This window comes from Artemia franciscana, chromosome 10 (assembly GCF_032884065.1).
Source record: "Artemia franciscana chromosome 10, ASM3288406v1, whole genome shotgun sequence".
NCBI classification, from domain to species: domain Eukaryota; kingdom Metazoa; phylum Arthropoda; class Branchiopoda; order Anostraca; family Artemiidae; genus Artemia; species Artemia franciscana.
In genome coordinates, this window is record NC_088872.1 from 19669498 (window position 1) to 19687854 (window position 18357).

Genomic DNA, 18357 nt, shown 5'->3' on the forward strand with positions numbered 1-18357 from the left:
AAACGTCAGTACACTTCCCAATAACCATTACTATATGTAAACACTGGTCAAAGTTTGTAACTTGCAGCCCCTCCCCCAGGTATTGTGGGGGAGTAAGTCATCCCCAAAGACATAGTTATTATGGTTTTCGACTATGTTGATCAAAATGGCTATCTCAAAATTTTGATGCGTTGACGTTGGGAAAAAATGAGCGTGGGAGGGGGCCTAGATGCCCTCCAATTTTTTTGGTCACTTAAAAAGGGCACTAGAACTTTTCATTTCCGTTAGAATGAGCCCCCTTGCAAAATTCTAGGACCACTTGGTCGATACGATGACCCCTGGAAAAAAAAAACAAAAAACAAACAAACAAATAAACACGCACCCGTGATTTGTCTTCTGGCAAAAAATACAAAATTCCACATTTTTGTAGATAGGAGCTTGAAACCTCTGCAGTAGGGTTGTCTGATACGCTGAATCTGATGGTGTCATTTTCGTTAAGATCTTACGACTTTTAGGGGGTGTTTCCCCCCTATTTTCCTAAATAAGAAAAATTTTCTCAGACTCGTAACTTTTGATAGGTAAGACTAAACTTGATGAAACTTATATATTTAAAATCAGCATTAAAATGCAATTTTTTGATGTAGCTATTGATATCAAAATTCAATTTTTTAGTTTTCAGTTCGTTACCACGAACTGTTTGGTGACTCCTGAACACAAGGACCTCTTAATTAGAACAAGTTAAAAAAAAAAAAAAAAAAACTTTAATGTAACGAGCGAGAGCTGAAGAAGGGCAGCCCCCCCTCATATAAGGAATAATTTCTGTTCGCTTTAAGTTTTAATATCCCTCCTTACTTTTAGTTGAAAAAAAAAATGTTTCTTTATATTTGATCAGCGTAAAAAACCGATTTTATTGATGCATCACTGTTATCGAAATCTCTTTTTAAAAGTTTCGGTTACTATTAGCTCGAGTCGCTTTTTCCTTACAGTTCACTATCACGCACTGTTTGGTATAACATTACTGGTGGTTACGCTGATGACAGATTCCTGAAAACAACCCTATGATTCAGGTCACAGCAAGGCTTATGCTTTATATGCGATCAAATTCAATAATTTCTTTACAAAAAAAACTGGGAATTTCAGATTCGAAGATAGGACCTTCCAAGACTTTGATACTAGGAAATAGTACTTCTATCTCCGGTTTTCGAAGATATAATTCCATGTTCTGCACCCATCTAGCATTACAAGATCCCTAAGAATTTTACTTTTGAAACTATCAAAATTACATTTTGCTCTTCTTTATCCTGTTTAGTAGAGCCTAGAAGAAATCAAGTTTTCTTTTATTCTGTAAAACAAATTAGAATTTTTCCAGTCAGTCCAGTAAATTCAATTTTAACTTTTTTTTTTTAAACTTTATTTCTGATCGTTTTCCAAATAAAGCCGGCAAATTCGCCTCACCCTCCATGGAAAATCCCATCCCAAAAATCCTGCATGGAAAGTTCCTTCCGTTTGAAATTTTTTTTTTTTTTTTAATTAGCCATGCTTATCTTCTCCGTCAGACATTGAGGTTCGGGTCCCTCAAAATCAATGTCTGTGAATTTCCTGAACCCTAGTTAGAAAAAAAAAAGATAAGCATGTAATTGTTATGGATTCACATACACAATCTCTATCCAATACGTCACATTTTGCACAGACGATCACCTATGTTTCGAAGGCACAACTTAGAAGCATAAAGAGAAAAAAAAAATGCAAAAATCAACTAAAGCAGACAAAGGCGATATTAAACATTGATCTTAGCAGGATAAATTATAAATGAACATTAGTTTATTATTTAAAATCTCATTATGATCTAGCGGTTATGGCATCAAACAACTGGCATTCAAATCCCACAGACGGCACATTATTTTTATATTATATTTCCAGTATATTTTGCCCCGTTAGCAATAAACATATTTTATTCATTTAAAATGAAATGAATTACTATTTTAAATGAATAAAATATGCATATTTTAAAATGTTTACCATACGCATTTTTACTCGGCTTTTAAGCTAGAGATATCTTCAGAAATTGTACCCAGTTAACAATTAATAGACCATAGAAAATCGCATTGCAAAAACTGGAACTAAGTATTCTTTTCAACCTAAGTTTGCTGCGTAGAAATAAGAATATTAGTCAAACTAAATACAATTCATTTCAATTTATAAGTTTCTTTTCTTCTGAATGTCACTTTGAATATTTAAAAATCAATCTTCCTACCATTTACTGCAGGATTCACTGAATCAAATAGTTTCCTATGATTTTAGAGTTTTACCGCAGTTAACACTAAATCACTTTTTTCTGCTGCTTCTTCCTTAAACACCCGAAATAAAAGAGTCATTATTTGAAAAAGTTATTTCAAGGCAAATTATATATGCAGGGAGAGAGAAAAGCATAAACAAATGCATACTAAATGTTATTTTTACTCGGCGGCTAAACACAGCTTACCAGGAAAAAAAAAAACTAGAAGAACGGAAACTTTAACAATGCTTTTAATAAATGGGATCTGGTTTCGAAAGATAATTGCTTCCCATTAAAGAACTTGCAAGAACTAGAAAAAAAAGTTTCTAAACTCTCGCTCTGAAACGCATTATTAAACATTATTAAAGGAAGAAAAAAAGATAGTAAAACGACAAATTTACGGTGTTGAGCGAAAATGAAATCAATTAAACGAAAAAAAAAAATGTTCCAGCAAAGCAATCTTTAAAAGTATTATCGAATCACAAAAAAGTCAGTAAAAGGCAAGCTAACATATGAAAATTAATAAACATTAAAGATGAAATCAAGTGAGTAAACAAAACAGAAACTAAAACATGTAAAAATGGAGCACAGGAGAATTTGCGGCGGTATTATGAAATAAAAAGAGTACTAGTAAAATCAACTAAATTAAATGAGCCAATTTTCGAAAAGTTGCCTGACAACAAGGATGCAAACGGTGCGGCGTCCTTTGTGAACAAGGTGGTTTGATTCTGCTTAGCCTGCGCATCAAACGGTTCGTGGTAACGAACTGTAGTAAGGAGCGACCCGGCTCAATAGTAACCGAAACTCTAAAAAATTGAATTTTGATACCAATAGTTACATCAAAAGAATCGCATTTTAATGGTGATTTTAAATATATAAGTTTCATCAAGATCAGTAATACCCATCAAAAGTTCCGAGCCTGAGAAAATTTGTCTCATTTCAGAAAATAGGGGGAAACACCCCCTAAAAGTCATACAATCTTAACGAAAATCACACCATCAGATTCAGCGTATCAGAGAACCTTATTGTAGAAGTTTCAAGCTCCTATCTACAAAAATGTGGAATTTCGCATTTTTTGCCAGAAGACAGATCACGGATGCGCGTTTATTCGTTTTTTTGTTTTTTGTTTTTTTTTCTCAGGGGTGAACGTATCGACTGAGTGGTCCTAGAATGTCGCAAGAGGGCTCATTTTAACGGAAATTAAAAGCTCTAGAGCTATTTTTAAGTGACCAAAATATTGGAGGGCACCTAAGCCCCCTCACACGCTCATTTTTTCCCAAAAGTCACCGATCAAAATTCTGAGACAGCCATTTTATCGACCATAGTCAAAAAACCTAATAACTATGTCTTTAAGGACGACTTACTCCCCCGCAATGCCCATGGGAGGGGCTGCAAGTTACAGACTTTGACCTGTGTTTACACAGGTACCATTATATAGTAATGGTTACTGGGAAGTGTACAGACGTTTTCAGGGGGATTTTTTTGTTTAGGGGGAGATTTGAGGGGGGGTTACGTGAAAGGATATTTCCATGCAAAAACTTGTCATGGGAGAAGAAATTTCAATAAAGGGGGCGCAGGGTCTTCTAGCATTATTTGAAAAAAAAACAATGAAAAATAATTATGAAAAGTTTTTCTACTGAAAGTAAGGAGCAGCATTAAAACATAAAACGAACAAAAATTATTACGCATATGAGGGGTTTACCTCCTCGTTATACCTCACAGATTACGCTAAAGTATTTTTAGTAATTTCAGCTATTTATTCTACGACCTTTGTGATTCAGAGGTCATTCTTAAGGAATTGGGACAAAATTTAAGCTTTAGGGTAAAGAGCGAGGTATCGACGAGGGTTGAACCCCTCTTATAAACGCAATAAAAACATACGAATATAGAAGTTCGTGACGTAATTTAATTCGTAAGTTACGTATATTTTTACCAATGAAAACGTTTTTAAAAAATTTAAAGTTCTAGTTGCTTTTTAAGTAATCCAATAAACTGGAGGGCAACTAGGCCTCCTCCCTTGCACCTTTTTTCCTCAAAATCTTCCGATTAATTGCAATTAATTAATATGCAAATTTCGTTTTAATTATTTATGTGCGGAGAGCCAAGACCAAAACATGCATTAATTCAAAAACGTCCAGAAATTAAATAAAAAAACAAGTTTTTTTTAAATGAAAGTAAGGAGCAACATTAAAACTTAAAACGAACAGAAATTACTCTGTATATGAAAGGGGCTTTTCCTCCTCAACGCCCCGCTCTTTACGCTAAAGTTTCTTACTGTTTTAAAAATAGAGTTAAGAGAAAGAGCCAAAGTTTAGTGTAAAGAGCGGGGCGTTGAGGAGGAAAAGTCCCTTTCATATACGGAGTAATTTCTGTTCGTTTTAAGTTTTAATGTTGCTCCTTACTTTCATTTAAAAAAAACTTGTTTTTTTTTATTTAATCACCAAAAGGCTTAGGTGCATTAAGCTTGTCTAAAGAAAGTAGGAAAAACAGCATCCCTGAAATATGTTTACTAAATGGCCTGTAAGAAAAAATGACATAAGCATTCGGGAACTGGTTGCTAATGAATAAGTTTTAAATTAAAGATTTTTCACCCGTTTTTCAGGGTCAGTGGCGGCTAAATACGACAAGTGTGTCGCACATGTAGCCGCCCTGGAAATAAAAAGAAAATCATCATCTTGTACCTCCGATTTTCCGCTTAACCGTCCAAGTTATCCGAGACACGCTTTTGCAACTAGATTTATTGAAATTTTATCATAGTGCTTAATTCGTCTGGAGAATGCAGAGCCCTGCAGCTAGGAGTCACACACCCCCCCCCCCAGTATAACTAAATAATCTTAGTCTATTTAAGTTATAACCACCATGTTTAAATTCCATTAAGGGAGATTACCAAAAGAAAAAAGACATAAGACTTCACCAATGTGGAATAGATAGCTTCCATAAAGTCTATATTTCTAAGAAAAACAATAAGAAAACAGGAGTATTTTATTTCATTACCAATAGAAACATTTCTTCCATGTTATCTGGATATTATTGCCAAGAAGGACAATAATTCAGGTGGAAACCAGGACAGCTCTTGTGGTCCTCATTTTTCCAGTATTCGTTGAAAAAAAAAATACTGTAAGCGTTAAGCGTAATATTCAACAGAAAGTACCGAAAATTGGCTAGGTAACAGAACTAAAAAGGGTAAATGCTGCCTTTGGGTTTGGAGGTTTTTCCAATATCATCTTCAATGGAGTCTTTTTACAATAAAATAAAGGATATGGACCAATAATGCAAATAATAAAATCTAAATTGACAAAAAGCAAATTTAAAGACAAAACCAAATTGACACGTTTTAAAGCGCGTGGAAACACAATCAACATGTAAAAAAAAAAACCGAAATTCCAGACATTCTTCTCATCAGGGAGATAGGTCCTCAATGCAAACCCTATGACCATATCACTCGAATTTCTTATTGTTACATAATTCTATATTATTTTGTAAATAGTTCACCAATTTGCTGCTACTTTGAAAAGCTTGCCTCTCCCCATCTGTATAGGACCTAGTAGAGAGACTGGCAGGAAGGAAGGCAGGAAGGAATGCAGGAAGGAATGTCTACCGCCTTACTTTGCTTTTCCCTTTCGGAGAACTTCAAAAAGTTCTCAGCCAAGGTCGCGATAAGGATTTCCGAGCAGGGGTGGGGGGGCATATAATGCATCCTCAAGTAGTTCTTCTAGGCAGAAAAGACCCAAGAATTTATTTAGGGGCAAAATTACCAGACTATTTCAAATTCAGATAAAGTGTTAAATGACTAACGAAAAAAGTTAAATGAGCAACAAGGTACTCCCCCCTTGCACCGAAAGCTCATCGAACTTTCGTTTTTTATTTTCTCCAACAACTCTCGTGTAAAGAAATTAAATTTGGTTTCATTAAACTACCCACAATAAACCTGTTTCCTAAGAGCAAAGACATAGCAAAATTAAAAGCTGACAAAAAATTAAAACATTAATATAGGTAAAGAAAATGAAGGAGATCCTAAGGTTGCAATAAAAAAATAAAAAATCTGAACATTCAATATCTCCAAAAATCGTTTAGTTGAGATATGTAGGTTGTAGCGATATATTTGTATTTTTCAGTGTTTTCAAATTCTTCCAGAAGCTAACTGAATCCAAGCAGTGAAAGGGAATTTCAGACATTCACCGGTGAATGTCGACATTAACAAAATTTGGGAAATTCATAGTAGCATATATATCTTCAAACGAGCAACTGCCTATGTACGTATTTATATTTATCATTTTTTCCTAGAAAACTGTTCCTTTTTTTCTATTTTTTTTTTTATTGAGACCCAGGGATTTTCTGGCCTGAAAAAAAGACCAAAATAGGTCACAGGTTTGATAAAATTAGTTTAGGGCCTTAAGTTTGCAGAAAAACAATACAGATGACGTCATACTTATGAACATATTTCAAGAGCATAAATTACATCATTCCCCCCCCCATAGGAAGATGACAAATGACTCTGAATAGTAAGAAAAAGACATAGAACAAGAAGCAGAAAAATATCATCTGAATTGCAAATGAAAATATTGCCTAACAAAATTTATGATTAGAGGACAAATCAAATTAAATGGAATGAAGGGACGTATTGGTCTAGCATGTGAGTCTATGAAGGATAAACAGGAATAAGGAATTGATTTAGTATCCGTGACACGTGCAATCACACACACACAAAACGACGGATGACTCCGAACAGCTAACGAAAAAGACAAGGAACAAGAAACAGGAAAAATGACATGGCACAGCCAATGTGTAATTTATATATGTCAGAGGATAGAGGCATGAGAAAACTCCTGGTTGACACGGAATTATATAACAACGCAATTTAAGCAAAAATAGAAAGACTGGAAGCTGGGAAAGATTTTTTGGCATGTAAGACGTCATGCATAATTATACGTGATTTTGAGTGAACCCAAACAACTAAGGAAAAAGGCATGGAAAAGTGCCCGAGATAATGATGAACAAAATGAAGCACAACAAGATCTGTGACTAGAAGACATACTACAACATTAAGCAAAAAGCAATTGTCAATGTATTTATGAAGTTATGAACAATTTTTTTCTTGAATACCGGCTCCATTTTTCTGTTCTTTTAAAATTGGCAACCTGGAATTATTCTGGCCTGAAAAAAAATTCTAGATGTGTCAAAAGTTTAATGAAATAGGTTAACAACCTTATTTTTTTTAAACAAATAACGTGAGTGACGTCATATTTATTTACATTTAAAGAGAAAAGTTATGTCATTATTACCCCAGCAGTGGTCGCATCGGTTTTAGTATCTATTACGCATGCTAAATTACACAAGATGAGAAACTACTCTGAACAGCTAGAGAAAAAAGAATTGAACCAGAAACAGCAAAAATCACACTGAAATGTAAAGAAAAATATAGTATAACGAGATTTGCGATTAGAAGACAAGGGAAAATTACAAAGGATTAAGGAACGGGTTGACATATGAGAGTAGTGAGGGGATTCCAGGTTTCAAAGGGGGCCTATCCTTTCGACTCCCGGTCCCAACAGTTTTTTTTTATAAAACCTCCTCAAGATGCAGGCGTTCGTCATATAATAGGAATTGTTAAGTTATGCAAATGTTTTCTTTGGTTGTTAAGTATCATAGTTGTTTTCTTGAATGTCAAAAAACCTGAGGGTGTAGGAAAAAACCTTAAGGGCCCCACCATTTCATGTTTTCTTTAGTTGTTATGTAATAGGAGATGTTAGAGTCAGGGCCTGCCAGGCTAGTGGGGAGTCCCAGATCGCAACTGAGGATACCGCAAACGAGGGGAGTTACATACGTACACTTGTATGCTATATAATAAACATTATTTACCTATGTTGAGGGTGACGCAGTCTTGCGTGAAATGTTAGATTTATTGGGAATGAAACATTCTACCAATGACCTGATAGAGGTCAAGACCCGCCAGTCAAGTGGAGAATCCCCGGTTGTAACTATGAATAGTGCGCACGTGGAATGTTACGTAGGTACACATGTATGTTACATAATAGGAGATTGTATACCTATGTTAAGAGTGACGCAATCTTGCGTGACACGTTGGATATATTAGGACTGATGCATTCTCAAATGACTTGTTATAGGTCAGGGCCAGCCAGTCAAGTGGGGGGCCCCTGGTTTAAACTGAGGAGAACACAAACTTGAAGTGTTACGTAATGACGATGCACAGGTGGGATGTTAAATAATACTTAAATGGATTTTTCTCTTCAGGATTTCATTTTCTTTCAGGTTTTTTTTTCTTTCAAGGCTTTTTTCAAGATTTCATTTTCTTTCAAGACGTTTGAAAGCAGGACCTTTCAGACCGTTCAAGCGAAAGGGGTCGTGTTAGAGGTAAATTTAATTCACATTAAGAGACATTTCTGAGAGGTTTTAATGAAAAGGCTTCGTTTCTATTACTCTATTAGATGTACTTGCCTGTTATATTCCCTTGATTTTTAATCGTGATACTAAAAAAACACATTTTGAAAAATGAAACATGCAAACGATGAAAAACAAGAGCTAACAGATCATATGGTACTTGTGACGAGGCAAGAAGAGCTAAGAACATAGAGCTCATATGGTATGAGCTCTAACAAAATTCCAAGAACCAATAAATTGATTTAAAAGGAAAATCAGAGGCTTAATGCCGGTCGGGATTTAAAATAAGAGCACTGAGTCAGGATGTCCTTCTAAATATCAAAATTCATTAAGATCCGATCACCCACTCGTAAGTTATAAATACCTCATTTTTTCTAATTTTTCCTCTCCCTTTAGCCCCCAAGATGGTCGAATCTGGAAAAACGACTTTATCAAGTCAATTTGTGCAGCTCCCAGACACGCCTACCAATTTTCATCGTCTTAGCACGTCTAGAAGCACCAAACTCGCCAAAGCAGTGAACCCCTCCCCACAAACCCCCCAAAGAGAGCGAATCTAGTACGGTTACGGCAATCACGTATCTACGACACTTGCTTATTCTATCCACCAGGCTTCATCCCGATTCCTCCACTCTACGCGTTTTCCAAGATTTCCGATTTACCCCATTCCTTCTAAATATCAAATTTTGTTAAGATCCTGTCACCCGTCCTTACGTTAAAAATATCTCAATTTTTCTAATTCTTCCAAGTTAACATCCCCCAGCTCCTCCAAAGAGAACGGATCCGTTCCAATTATGTTAATCACGTATTTAGAATTCGTGCTTATTCTTCCCATCAAGTTTCATCCCGATCTCTCCACTCTAAGTATTTTCCAAGAATTCCAGTTCCTCCCCCCACTGATGCTGGATCCGGTTGGGATTTAAATCAGAGATTTGAGTTACGAGTTCCTTCTAAATATGAAATTTCATGAAGATCCAATCACTCCTTCGAAAGTTAAAAATACGTCATTTTTTCTAATTTTTCAGAATTAACCCCCCCCCAATAGATCGGATCCGTTCCAATTATATCAATCACATATCTAAGAATCCTGATTATTTTCCCCACTAAGTTTCATCCCGATCCCTCCACTCTAAGCGTTTTCCATGATTTTACGCCCCCCCCCAAACTCCCCCCAATGTCACCAGATCCAGTCGGGATTTAAAATAAGAGCTTTGAGACACGATATCCTTGTAAATATCAAATTTCATTGATATTCGATCACCCGTTCGTAAGCTAAAAATACCTCATTTTTTTAATTTTTCAGAATTAACCCCTCCCCAACTACCCCAAAGAGAGCGAACCCGTTCTGGTTGTGTCAATTATGTATCTAGGACATGTGCTAGGACATTTTTCCCACCAACTTTCATCCCGATCCCTCCACTCTAAGTGTTTTCCAAGATTATACCTGCCTGTTACATTCCATCAATTTAAACCTTCATACTAGTAAAATCACATTTTTGAAAAATGAAGCCTGCAAACGAATAACAAAGAGACATTTTTGCATTCGTTTATTTCTGAGAGGTTTTAATTAGAATTTCACGTTTCTTTGAGCCAAGACTATGCATATTCACGCCACCGTGAAAATATGTGGCTAACCAGCCCAAGCAAGCAATTCCAGATGGAAAGGTTGTAATTAGAGGTGAATTTAAGCCATATTAAGAGATATTTCTAGGGGGTCTAAATGAAAAAGCATGCATTCGGTTATTTCTGGGAGGTCTTAGTGAAAAAGCCAGCATTCGGTTATTTCTGAGAGGTTTTAAAGAAAATACCATGTTTCTTTGAGCCAAGACCATGCATATTCACACAAATGTGGCTAGCGCACCTTAGAAAGCCATTCCATAAGAAATCACATTCAGTTGCAAACGAAAATGTTGAACACCGAAATTTACGGTTTGAAGATAAAGCAAAATTAAAATGGAATGAAGGAAGGTTTTAGGTTAGTATGTGCTAGCGGTTAGAAGATAAAGCAAAATCAAAATGGAACGATGGAACGTTAGTATAGCGAGAGTCAAAAAACAAATACAACGTAGAGACAATAGGGAAAATTTCAAGACAGTGGAAATTATTTCTGTAGATATTTCGGCCCTATGTCCAAGGGCCGTCACACAGTACAAGAATAAGAGAGAAACTATATATATATATATATATATATATATATATATATATATATATATATATATATATATATATATATATATATATATATATATATATATATAGAACTTACATCAAATTGTGAGGATTAAAACTGTATAATTAAAAAAAAACACTTTTTAAAACTTTTTTTAAAAATAGCCCTAGCATCCTTACTTCAACGAAGTTCAACCAGGACTGGCGAAAAGAATGAAATGAGAATATATGCTCATTCAAACTGAAGAGAATAAAATGGTTAGATGCAATTTCTTAAAGCTAATCTTCCTTGTTTAGCAGCCTGTCTCAAAGGCCTTTTCGTAGTTGGTTCAGTACTATTATAAATCGGTTTAGTAAAATATTTTGTTAGATCATTTTTAATTAAATTTGAGTATAAAGAATTTAGTGAGTATTCCCCCAAGTCCCTGTTCAAAGAAATATTATTATTTATTTTTAGATTAATTTCGATTGATTCTCGAACCACCTGTTTTATTCCCAAATCATTGCTAATGAGTGAAGAGTTTTCAAAAAGTATCATGTGGGACGGATTATTAAATATATGCCAACCTAAAGCAGAATCAAAGGAATTGTTGGAACTATTTGAAATTAAGGCCTTGTCTATGTCATTTTTATGCTGTTGTAACCGCTTGTCTAGATTCTGATGGGTCCTGCCGACATAGTATTTTCCGCAATCACATGGTATTTGATAGACCCCTCTTTGGCGAGTAACTGGGGTCTTATCTTTACCCGAATTTAAGAAATTGATGATTTTAAAACTATTAGTAAAAACTACGTACAGATTATTTTTTGTGCAAATATTTTTTAATTTTGTTGTAATCTTTGGGATATACGGAAGATAGACAATATTTGAGGGCTTATCAGTAGCCTCACATTGTGAAGTATCTTCTTCGATTTTACAAGAATGTCTTTTTATTCTACGGTTAATTATTTTATTGACAAAAGGAATGGGGTATCCATTACCAAAAAGAATATCTCTGATAAAGTTTAGTTCTGCATTTATGTACGAATCGGAGCAAATATTTAGGGCACGATCAATGAGGGAAGTTACAACTGCTCTTTTATCTTGTGGGGGGTGATTTGAATTAAAGTGAAGATATCTATTGTTTTGCGTTGGCTTTCGATATATAGTAAAATCCAGTTCATCAGCATTGCGAATAATTAATACATCTAAAAGCGGAAGTTTATTTTCAATTTCAACTTCTAGGGTGAACTGCAAATTTCGGTCATAAGTGTTAAGATGATCTAAGAAGCCCCGAAGCTCAGCTTCCCCATAATTCCAAAGTGAAATTACGTCATCCATGTAACGACCCCAATAGACGTGTTTTAAAAAATAAGAATTCAATGCCCAATTCTCAAGATTCTCGAAGTAAATATTTGCTAGTAGCCCGGATAAAGGTGCTCCCATGGGTAACCCATTTTTTTGCTGATAAAAAAAATCGCGAAATTGAAAATACATAGAAAATTTATTACAAATTTTAACAAGAGTCATTAAAACTTCACAATCAATTCCTGTCGCTGAAGTCTCGATCAAGTGGTAATTTTCTTCTATTTTGTTTTTTAATAATTCCTCTGAAATAGTTACATCTATATTTGTATACATTGAAACAATGTCGAAACCACTAACTATTGTGTTTTCTGAAATACTTGTGTTGCTAAGTTTTTTAACCAAATCTGCCGAGTTACGAATATAGGAATTTTTAGAATACAATAAAGGTTTGAAAGCTGTACAAAGCCATTTTCCAATATTGGCAGCGGGGGCTTTAGTACAAGCTACGATAGGTCTTAAGGGAATACCCTGTTTATGTATTTTTGGTAAACCGTAGAGTTTAGGACAGAAACTACCACGGGGAAAAAATTTATTGTATAGTTGTGGGGTGATTTTACCATTTTATTTTAGCTGCTTTAATTCATTTATAATATGATTAGTGAACTGATCAGGAATTATTATTTAGCATCAACGACGCGCGTAAAATTGCACAAGATGACAAATAACTCTGACCAGTTAAAGAAAGAGGCATGGAACAAGATGCAGCAACACATCACATTGAATTTTAAGTGAAAACGTGATTTAAAACTAGAGAACTAGCCCAATAGTTATGCTATCGGGGAATTTAGATCGTTTAGAAAATTATAATTGAATAAGGAAAGTCGTATATTAGCGTATGTAAAAGATAAGCAGGAAGGAGGAATAGAATTCACAACATAATATCTTAATTCAATTAGTAGATAACTTCGAAGACCACACTGTCTTTCCATGACGAAAATAAAACTGTTTGAAATAGGGATGAAATCTTTTAATTGACAGTGAACAGATATAAAATTTTTAACTGGATATTTTCGGACAAGTAAATGGTTTACCCACAGGGGCCTTTTTAAGTCCTTTATTAGCAAATTGTTTTGTAGAAAATATTGAAACAGTAGCGTTAGATTCTTTTTTTTTTTTTTTTTTTTTTAATTTGGGGGAGATATATAGATGACAAAATTTCAGTATGGAATTATGGGGAGGAGGAATTAAAAGGTTTTTTAGAACATCTTAATTTTTGGGGAGATACTTTAAAATTTACAATAGAATTAGAAGAGGATAAGAAACTTCCTTTTCTGGATGTTCTTCTTTAAAAAAAATGAAAATAGTCTGGATTTTAAGATTTAAAGAAAACCTACTAACAATAACAAATTTTTGTCGTTTTTCTCCGGTCATGCTCGCCAAGTAAAAATTGGTTGAATCATATCCTTAACTGACCGCATTTTTAGAATTTGCTCTCCAAATTCATTGAGGAGGAATTATTGTTGTTAAAAGAGATTTAATAAGTAACCATTATCCGGATTGGTTAATTGACCAGACTTTTCGAAAAGGAGAAAAAAAATTTCTAAAATTTTCTGACGATATTCTGGAAACAACAGAAAAGAAAGATGTTTTTTGTTCTCTACCATATGTTCCAGGGTTGAGTGAAAAACTTAAAAGAATTTTACAAAATAATGGCTTAAAGGTAGCTTTAAGAGGTAGTAATACTTCGGCTAGTTTTTTAAATTCTGGAAAGGATCGAACTTTCGTAAAGCAACAAAGTGGGGTTTATAAAATCCCATGTACTCGTGATTTAGGGGAGGCAAGGCACTGAGCCCCTACCTGATGTCAACTTCAAAAAAAAAAGGCTCGTAGGAAAGTTAAGCAAGACTGCCATAAATCTTGTGATTTTAGATATCTAAAAACACATCCTTTTCTTAAAAGCAACTTACAAATCCAAGTTTGTCATAAATTGTTGTAAAGAAATTAATCTTCGTCAGTACAGTATGCTCAAAAGAAAAAAACAAGACGGAAAAGATACTTACAAATCGGAAGAGATGCCTTGAACAGTCAAGTTTTCTTGTAGAAATCCTGAAAGCAACGAAAAAGCCAGCAAAATCCTAGTTAAAGAAGCTTTGTGGTGCAACTAAGGTTACAAAAAATGGCAGACAATGCATGGGAGTGTGCAACTTTCTTGTAATTGTGTTATTTTTTCTTGTAGAAATCCTGAAAGCAACGAAAAAGCCAGCAAAATCCTAGTTAAAGAAGCTTTGTGGTGCAACTAAGGTTACCAAAAATGGCAGACAATGCATGGGATTGTGCAACTTTCTTGTAACTGTGTTATTTTTTATAAATGTTTTCTTAGGCTAAACAGCTTTTTGTATGAGAGTAAATGGAAAAGGGCAAATTACTTTAAAAAAACAAATGACTCAACACAGACGTTGAAACTGCGACAAAAATAAATACGCACCTAATCAGGTACACTTTATTAAAGACAGCAAAACTATGATATAAACAATATAGACCAAGGCAAGTAATTTTAACAGAGACAGTAAAAACCAGGCTTATTAAAATATGTCTACTCTTTTTCATCTCTTTTCATTTATTTTCATTTGTCTCAATGTTGGTCAAATTTGTGCCAATTAAAGAGTTACTCTACAAATTAAGTTTCCACATGCAGAAGTATAAATCCTTGCTACATACCCGATTCCAGTGTTGTCAACTACTTTCTATAATAAATGATCCGAAAATCATCCCACAGTCGTTGCTCCGACAATACCATAAAAAAGGAATAAAACCACTAGATAATATTTTTTTTTGCTTCTAGTTATTAACGATCATAATAGACCGCACGATCAATCAGGCTTAAGCTACATGAAATATAGAGGGAGAAATACAAGTTAACTTAGGCAGAAAAGCATGAAAGGATACAACAACCGCTGATTTAGCGACTGGGGTGATTTTGGCTCCAGGTGACGTTAATCCAGGACACATTATATTCGCTCCACTCAGCACAAACTTGATTGCCCCCTTATCCACTTGTTCCCATGGCAAGATATAAGGAACTGAAACAAAGTGAAAATATAATGTAGTTTATATTATAATGCTGGTATGGCCTTTGGAGACAAAAAGAAATAGAAAGTCACATTAGGCAATATGCTTGAAAATACTACAATTTTCGCAAGAAATTTACAAATTTTCATTCGAAAATACATTAAAAAAAACGCTTTGAAATTATCCTGAAATGGCATGAAGAAAATGTTTCAATGGATGATATTAGTGAAAAACAAATAAGAAATCCCTGGAAGAAGGTTAGCCGTTTCATGAAATGTTTTTATATCTGCAGGTAATATGTAAAAAGAAAAGAAAAAAAATATCGCATTTTGAATACAGAAGGTCAAAAAGGTTAAAATAATGAGTTAATAAGTCATTTCAGAAATATACGTTTTATTTAGTTAGAGTAAGCTTGGCATGTTTTTTTTTTTGCAAATTTCACAAATGTTTAGATTATACACTTACAAGCCTACCTTTATTTTTGATTTTAAAACAATCTGCAGAACCAAAAGAACACTACTGAAAATGCTTGACTAAACACTTTGAAATGGATAAACTACATAAAGATAGATATTAATATATACATTTCAAACACATAACAAAGAGACGTATTGGACTTCTTATGTATATAAAATAGATAAAATATTCATAAATATGTTTTTAAATACGAAACAAGTAGATTTTTCAACTTCCTGAGCGAAGATCCGTAATTCGTTTCCATCATTTATTAGTTTCGCAGCTTTCTGGGAAATAAACAGTGTGACGTCCTATTTCCAAAGCTTTTACAAAAGGGGTGCATCCAAACCTTTAGAAATGCGATTCTTTATATTTAAAAAAGTCCCATTTTTTAAGATTAATTTAAGCCAATGCGTCAAATTAAGAAAGTTTTCATATTAAAGGTAAAAAGGAACTTCTTTAATTTCTGATCAAGCAAGGTTTCATGATCTACGAGGAAAATATATACACTTCGTCCAGGCCTTTGAATGTGCTCAGTAAATGCAAGAAAACAAAAACAAAAAAGGGCTTGATTTGAAAGGGATTTATTTCTTACTTTTTCTGTCGTAACTGGATGAAATTTGGTATGTGTTTCGCTTCAGTTTAAATCTTCATATTTAAATTTCAAAACTATAAGTCTTACTTAAAACTACAGGTTTATTGTAGACCTGCTATCGGAGATGACTAATTTAGCTGCGTTAATTTACTGAAGCATTTCATGAAGTTCTAAATGACTTCACAGAAAAACAACTGAGGAGTAGCACTAATCTTTTAGAGACGGGTTCCTTGGGTCTAGCAATGGTATTCGGACTGCTTGCAGAGACTCCGTTCTTAAAAGCACCCCAAAATTAAAATCTAGGAATTTAAAGCCTAGAATATCGACCGTCTACTCGAAAATTGTTTCGAAACTGATCAATCAGCATCTGAAGAATATTTCAACCAATATCAGAACAAGTTTAAACATCTTGTTGTGATCGGGATTTTATAACAAGTGACGATTACTACCACTCTGTTGCACGTCTTAAGAGTTATACCCATTGAATGAATCCGCCTGCGTGAAAGATCATGTTGGACACTTCGGGATAGACCCCACAACCAGCGAAGGTAGTGTCATTCTGGGCCATCCTAAGTGGCTCAGACAGCTTTCGATATAACCTCTGGCCCTAAATTTCTCAAAGTGTCCCATCCATTTCTGAATTCTGCTGAAAGAGGAAGAGTTCTCACATCCAAGCTTACTCACAACATTGTCCTTGATATTTGTAAAGGAGTCTGTCTAGAACAGCGTTTGACAAAATACATTTTTATAGGAGCTCCAGCTGAGGTGTCCGATGAAAGGCGAACAGTGACTGAATTAGAGACATAGGTGTCAACTTGGGACTATTTTTCCAACCCTGCATTAATATAATTATCTAGCTAGTCACTTTGTGTTTGAATACTAACTTCCTCTCCTCCTAGAGAAAGGGTTAACATACCTTGGAAAAGTACTTGGCAATCAAGCACTAGGTTTCCAATGTCATATAAAGGTCATAAAGAAAATAATACTACTAAGAAAATAATCAGCAGTGCCATCTAGTGATATAAATTATGTCAGTCATATCGTATCAGTCATATCAATTATGTATGAGCAATATTTTCTTTACAGAACGCCCACATGACATACAAGGATTCTCCAAAGCAGGGTTGCCACCGACAACTTTCAGAAAAAGGAAAAGCCTCAAGGAAAGACATGAAAAACCTGTATGTAAATCCACAAGAAAATACTGCTTTCTTATCTAATCTGTATTGTTTTTTTTTAAGTCAAGAACTTGGTTGTTTTTGCTTCCTCTTTATTTGTAGCCGATAGCTTTTGTTCTACTTTTGTCTTTGAATATTGCCTTCTCAATCTTCTTAGTAGTCTTCTTTCTATTTTTTTCAGTACTTTTTACCTGCTCTCTGACATTTTCAGAAAAACAGAGGAACTCTTTCTTCATAAGGAGTCTTCCTGAGTCCTTATAAATAATTATCCAAGAGGCAAAAGACAGACATCCCAATAAAAAAAGATTGGCTTTGTTTTCCAAACTACAAGAAGGTAAAATTCTTACAATACGCATAGGGATAGAACAAAATTCTACGCTGTATTTTTACGATAATCAGAACCCTAAAAGCTTGAAGTTTGGAAATTTTCTTATAGACATACCAGAAGCATAGAACTTCTTGACAGTAATTTACAATTTATCTTAAATCATTTAATGTCTCCAAAATTTGTCTAGGCTTTTACAAAGCTATTCTAAGGCCCATAATTTCTTGCTGTTTACTCTTAATTCGTTGGAAAAGCTGACCCACAGTGGCAGTTGTCTACTAGTTGATTTCTCAAGAGTGAGGCACGCAGAACAAATTCTGCCGGTGAGAGATTGGTCACAGAACGTTTGGATGGAAAGACAGTTTTTAGCCCTGAAATTTTTCTAGAGCATACCTGATGAATTCCAGGCATGAAAAAGTTGTCTCTGAGGTTCTCCGTCCTGCTACTTAAATGCAGACGAAAACACCCTTTTGTCCAACTTTTTTTCAGGAACCCTCTAATTTCACCAAAGATGCACAAGTCTTTCTCTGAATCCTTCAAGGTATAACTAATATAAAATCACCACACAAAGATTTTCTGGTATGACAGTAAATGAACAATCACGTTATCCTTGCTTCATGAAAAGGG

At 34.5% G+C, this 18357-nt stretch overlaps 1 protein-coding gene across 1 annotated transcript in view; it reads left to right on the forward strand.

The window, feature by feature from the left end:
- Window positions 1-18357, forward strand: part of LOC136032409 (protein unc-45 homolog B-like) — a 65905-nt gene that overhangs the window by 34193 nt on the left and 13355 nt on the right. The window lies entirely within an intron of this gene.